Genomic DNA, 6441 nt, shown 5'->3' on the forward strand with positions numbered 1-6441 from the left:
TTGACACTAATGAAGGAGTTAGTGTGCAATTAATGAGAATTAGTGGGGAAGGGGCTACGTGAATGTGAAAGGGTTCACATTCTTTAACCCTCACTTTCTTTCCACTATAAATAGAGGCATGGCTGCTTGATTTGAGGAGTCAAGATGTTCTTGTTTTTCTTATTGGGTTTACGGTCCTGCTCACCATCGATCTGAAGGTCAGAGCTCATCGTGAGCGTCGATAGGCTGAGAAGAATGCTGAGCACTCAGATATAGCTTTGTCCATGATGTCTACCTGTATTATTTTTACATTCTGATTCTCTTTTAAAGATACACAAACAATGCATAGATCACATTTATACAGTTAGAATTTAGAAAAAAAATGAATAAACACGAAAACCTATTTAGCATGTTTTATTTAGTATGCTTATATATACAAAGAGAAGGAGAGAAGCTGCCGCGCGCACGATGGATGTCGTGCCTTTTTTTTTCCACGATGAAAATAACAGAAATACCACCCTAGAAACACAACAACAACCCAGTGAATGAGTCATCTTTCCTTTTAAGCCAAAAACCAAAGCCACAGCCCCCCACAGAAAAGAGTAGTCCCAGATAAAACTTGGAGGCTCCCACACCAACGACTCACTCCACCTGTCAAACAATGGCAAAGCCACAGTCACCATGTGTACACATGAGTGACATGCATGGTCCTTTTGGCATCATCATAAAACCTTTCTCTGCTCTCGTCTCTTTACACCCATCTCCATCTTCATCTTCACCACTTCTACTCTTTTTCTCAAGAAGCTCAAAACCCCAATCATGGGTCTGCTGAATCTTCTGCTAAACATAGTGGTACCACCATCAAGCATGGTGATGCTGGCCTTTGCATGGCCATCCTTGGTTTTCTTACATGCATGTGAATGGTTTTACAGTAGGTACACCAGTGAAAACATGGATGATAAGGTTGTCATCATCACTGGAGCTTCATCTGGGATTGGGGAGGTATGTATGTATGCGTGTATGTATGGTTGAGACTAAAAATCATTTATTTTTATGCAAAGAAAGATTGAGTTCCAAGATCTCTTTCAATCCTTTTAGCAGCAACACCATTCCAATTGGTGTTTGTTTCATAAAATAATCAACTTTTTTGGATCTTCAATATCCCTTGAGGTATCGCAATTTTGTCAGTGTTCTTAAAAAAAAATCCTTTAACTATATATATGTCGACAACCATTTGATGATGATTGTGATGAGCACACAGCACATAGCGTACGAGTATGCCAAGAGGAAAGCAAACCTGGTGTTGGTGGCGAGGAGGGAGGGGAAGCTGCATGGGATAAGGGAGAGGGCAAGGAAGATGGGAGCAAGGCAAGTGTTGGTCATTGCTGCAGATGTGGTCAAGGAAGAGGATTGCAGGAGATTCGTTGAGGAGGCAACGTCTCGGTTTGGCCGTGGTGGGTCCCACCACCCTGAAACCCATTTTTATCAACATGGTCTCCTACATACTACTCTTGAAATTGCATTAATTTCCATGGATCAATGGACCAAGTAGCTGGTATACTGGACCTGGTTCATGGTAATTGAAGGCCCATAACCATCCAGTCATAAGCACACCAAGCCAATGAGACATGTATAAGTCGCGAGCCAACCTAAATCCTACTCGATCGAGTTCTTAGACGAACCAGCTTTGTCCAAATTGGCCTTGTTCTACTATTCTGGTTGCTCTACATGGACACAATAAAAAATGTTCAACTCCAACTTTTTAACTGTATTTTGAAGTCCAATATTTCTGTGTCTTTCATGTGACAAGTTCATGAAGAACAATGTTTGAATTAACTTCATGAACTCCAAAGTTTCTGCTTGGTATTTGAAGATGTTTTGTTTTGCGAAAAGCATTTAAAAACTGTTTTAAGTTCGATAACCATTAATTCGCTTGTTTTGCAAGATGGAACATGCACCAAACTAGAAGGATTGGATTTCATGAATTGGTCAAGTTAATAACCTCTAGGGACTTGATGAGTTTGAAAACTGGTGTCTGGTCTTTTAGTATTTAAGTGATTCAAACATGTAAACAGTGTGCTGATCAGTGTTGCTAAGTCAGTTTAGTTGGGACCGGAACCCTTAAATAGATAGCAAATATGTTGAACCCTTAATTGCATGCTCTAAAATTTTAGTTACTAAGATTATCTTATCAGGATCATTTTTGCTGTTTAATTTCATGGGCCATTTCAACTCTAACATTACGAAGGTTTTTTTTTTTCAGTGAACCATTTAGTGAACACTGCAAGCTTAGGGCACACGTTCTTTTTTGAGGATGCAACGGATACTTCTGTGTTTCCAACTTTGATGGTGAGTACACTAGGATGGTTCTATTTCTATATAATGCTCTAGTAATGTTGATCAGTTATATATTTCTTTGTCGACATCTTGAAAACTTTATTGATCTTCTCTAATGGATCATGAGGTCAAAGCCTTTTGATTGCATGGGAGGCATTGGCATGCCTAAACTAGAGTTACTTGGGTGGAAGAACGCTTCTCAGAAACTCACTTCGAAAATGCAATACTTCTCACTTCCAAAGCTTAATGGGAATCTCGATCCCCCACACATTGTCCATGATATGCTTTTCTCACTTTTCTTTTCATGTTTTTTTATGTGTTTCATCCCATGCTTCCACTCACTTCTCATATGCTTTTTCTAAATCGGTAACCATCATTGTTAGATTTTTAACAAAAAATTAATTTTTTACTAAAAAATAATGAAATATAAAAAACAATCAATTTTATTTTGGTTTTTATTTTTTTCAGGTTCGATTCTTATTCTGTTCTCGTATTGATTTCTTTTTATTCTTGTTTCGCTTTCAAATTGATACTTTACTTTTCACTTTCTATAAATTTTAAATTGACTCGCTTCCTGTATGGTTTCCCCTTTCCGCTTCCTAGTCTGACAAACTTGTCTAAACCAAGAGGAAACTGACTGATTCTACTTGGCTTTCTGCATTACTAGAACTTTGGACTTCATGTATATGATTATGGCCATAACACTATCCAATTTTTAGGAATTTTGGGATGCAGGTATATGTATCAAGAAGTAATTAAATAGCAACTTTTACTCCCTAAATTGTTGGTGTTGGGTATACTTTGACAGGATATAAACTTCTGGGGCAATGTGTATCCTACATACGTTGCGCTTCCGCATTTGAAGCGTAGCAATGGTCGAATCGTCGTTAACGCGTCTGTGGAGAATTGGTTGCCGATGCCAAGAATGAGTCTATATGCGGTGAGTATGATGAGGCAATCTATCTTTAGACTTCCTGTAAATAGATTTACATGCATGAACTTGCATAGCTTAGAGCGCTGATCTTATCAGTTTAGGTACTCATACTGTGAACAACAACTGTACTGCAGCACTACTATTTTGATTAAGGGGTAGTCACTAGTCAGTATAGCTGCATGGTTTGATGCCACAGTGAAATTATTAAAACATCTATCATTTCTTATGTTTGATTGTTTGTTTGTTTTTTTGAATAATGCACACAGGCAGCAAAGGCTGCAGTGACAAACTTTTACGAGACCTTGAGGTTTGAACTGAATGAAGAAGTTGGGATAACTATTGCAACACATGTTGTCGGTGGGAATGAGATGACAGGGGGAAAGTTCATGCTGGAGGAGGGAGCTGAGATGCAATGGAAAGGTGAAAGTGAGGTAATTAGTTATGCCATATTGGTACACTTCTCCTGTTGTTTTCCACTGTCCTTGTAGCATGAGTTGGTATAATTCTGGACTTTGTGTCATGCAAGGTATATTCAGATGCATCACAACAACCCCTCCCCCCCCACCTTTTCTCCCAAAAATAAAAGATTCAAAACCAAACTTTTTCGTTTCTTTGGCATTTGTACTAGTAATAAGAAATTCTTGGAAAACTTTTTGGTCTGCACATATGCTTATAGAAGCTCACTCACGCATGCGCGCGCGCACACACACACATTAGCATGGGTTCTGAACCCCTCGAGTAATTTCTTTGCACATTTGATTCCAGATGTGACCTAGGTACATGTATGGTTTAGTGGAAACCATCCCTTGGATCTTGTTTTTATTTTGAGAAGGCAAAAAACCAGCCCTTGGATCGTGTTGTTTGGGTTGAAAAATCAATGGTTTATAATGTATTGAATTTTTACCTTTCAATACATTGAAAAATTACGATCCAAAGTGCTGAACACATACATAAGGTCAGTTTTGGTTAACATAACCTGTTCCTCTGAGTTTCTACTGGGGGTTTTGAACCCATAGCCAATCTCTCTCTCTCTCTCTCTCTCTCTCTCTCTCTATATATATATATATATATATATATAGAGAGAGAGAGAGAGAGAGAGAGAGAGAGAGAGAGAGAGAGAGAGAGAGTAGGTTTCTAACAAACACTGATTGATACAATTTCTAGACGAATTGATACAAGTTGTGAAAAGTTTGGCACAAAATTGCAGAAATAGAATTCTAATTTCAGTGGCCAATATTTAACAGAAAAAAATGATATTGAACTATTTTGTGAAAAGACCCTTTCAAAAAAATAGATTAACTTGAAAACTTAGCATTATTAAACATTAAAAATGATTTTTTTTTTTTTTGCATCTTTTAGATTATTTATATGTTCACCACATTCGCTTAGTGATGCATCTGATTGTTGCAGGTAACGGTGGATGGAAAACAGGTGCAGGAGTACGCTGGGCAAATAGTGAATGGAGCTTGCTGTGGTGATTCATACGTCAAGCCCGCCAATTGGTACAACGTATTTATGCTGTACAAGGTGTTCGCCCCCGAGGTGCTTGTCTGGACGTTCAGGTTGCTGCTCCTCGACTACGCCCACCTCCCCAAGGAAGCCTCTCCCTTCCTCTCCTCACTCATCTCCCTCTAAAGCACTGTAGTGGTAGTAATCAATAGGGTTCGACCCACACCTCCTTGGCTTCCATCTTGAACATGTCATGTGGTTCTGATTTGGTGAACGGTTTGTCGAATTTTTATTTTGGGATTTGGCTTTGGGTTTGGAGTCTAAATAAGTATGAACTAGAACTCTATTTGACTGTGTAAGAGCAAGTTTGGCCAGTGTTTTGTTTCATGTGGGCAATACTTTTATTTAGTACCACTGGGTTTTGAACCTGCAACGTCCCACAGGGATGACAGTGGAACCGGGGAAATTGGGCCCCACTCCGTCTCGCCCCTTTTGGATCCGGGATTGAGGACATGAAATGAGGATGAAGGTTAAAATCAAAACCCGTGCCGGGATGGACTTACGCTTTCTCTCGCCCCATTCCGCCCTGTCCCGATTCCAGCCTTGCCCCGTCCTCAATCTTTTTTATAGGGATGACAATGGATCGAGGGAAAATGGGGCCCCGCCTCGCTCCATTTAGACCGGGGATGGAGGACATGAAATGGGGATGGAGGAAAGAATGTAGGTTAAAATCAAAACCTGTAGGGGAATGGATGCGGGGATGGAGAGTCGGGTGAAGACCTTGTCCCCCGCCCTCGCCTGAGCCACTGCCATCCCTAACCACAAGGAGACGTGCACGGACAACTCCAGAGCTCCTTCTGAGGTCAAAAGAGAGAAACACCTATGAAAATCCAACCTTTTTTTTTTTTGTAATTGAAGAAACTGCACCAAGACCTGTTTGTTTGTGCAGGTTCAGCCTGTAAAATTCAGAGGGATTCCTATGAGAAACGATTCCGAGGTCAGAAGGGCGGCTCCCATGAGAATCGAACCTTGATCGCCCTGTTAGCTACCAAGGCACTCTCAATATATAGTCATATTGGTTATTTTTACAGCTCGTCTGGATTCGGTTCTGGATTTTGACTATCTCACAATCTGGGTCGGGATGGACCCGATTCTGACCTGGATTCATGATTGTATATTCAACCATTTTGCTTGTGCATCTCTTTACCCAATTATCGACTTTTGACCCGGTTAGCCTGTCTGCTCTAGCTCTGACCCAGATCCAGATGTATTGAGGGCTGGGCAACGGGCTTGCCCGGTTTTGTAGACAGGCCAACCGGCAGGTTGATGTATGGAGTTCCCTCAATCCCAGCTTGTCACCAAGCTAAACCAAGCAGGCAACCCAGAGCCCACTAGCGGGCCAAACCGGGCAGTCTCCAAAAGAGGGCTCAGGCAGAGCCCACACGGGATTGGACCACAAGGCCTGATTCCCATCAAGTATCAAAGTTTAGGGATGTAAATGAATCGGATTCGGGTAGGGTGTGACTAATGTCCGATCCAATTAATCGGATATTGTCTAAAAACAGATCCAGCTTTCGGATTCGGATTGGGATGTAGAAAATCACATAGCAAGTCATATTGTCAAATTCGGATATTAATTCTTAGGATTTGGTAGCAAAAGTCCAGACCATATTTCATCGGATATCATTTTGGTTTATCGGATCTGATTACACAGATCCATATTTGTTCGAATATCCCAACTG

At 40.6% G+C, this 6441-nt stretch overlaps 1 pseudogene; it reads left to right on the forward strand.

The window, feature by feature from the left end:
• The first annotated feature begins 798 nt into the window (after positions 1-798).
• LOC149848401 (11-beta-hydroxysteroid dehydrogenase B-like) lies at positions 799-6165 on the forward strand (annotated as a pseudogene).
• Positions 6166-6441: the final 276 nt, after the last annotated feature.

Source organism: Nuphar pumila, chromosome 1 (assembly GCF_984573655.1).
Source record: "Nuphar pumila chromosome 1, dmNupPumi1.hap1.1, whole genome shotgun sequence".
Lineage (NCBI taxonomy): Eukaryota > Viridiplantae > Streptophyta > Magnoliopsida > Nymphaeales > Nymphaeaceae > Nuphar > Nuphar pumila.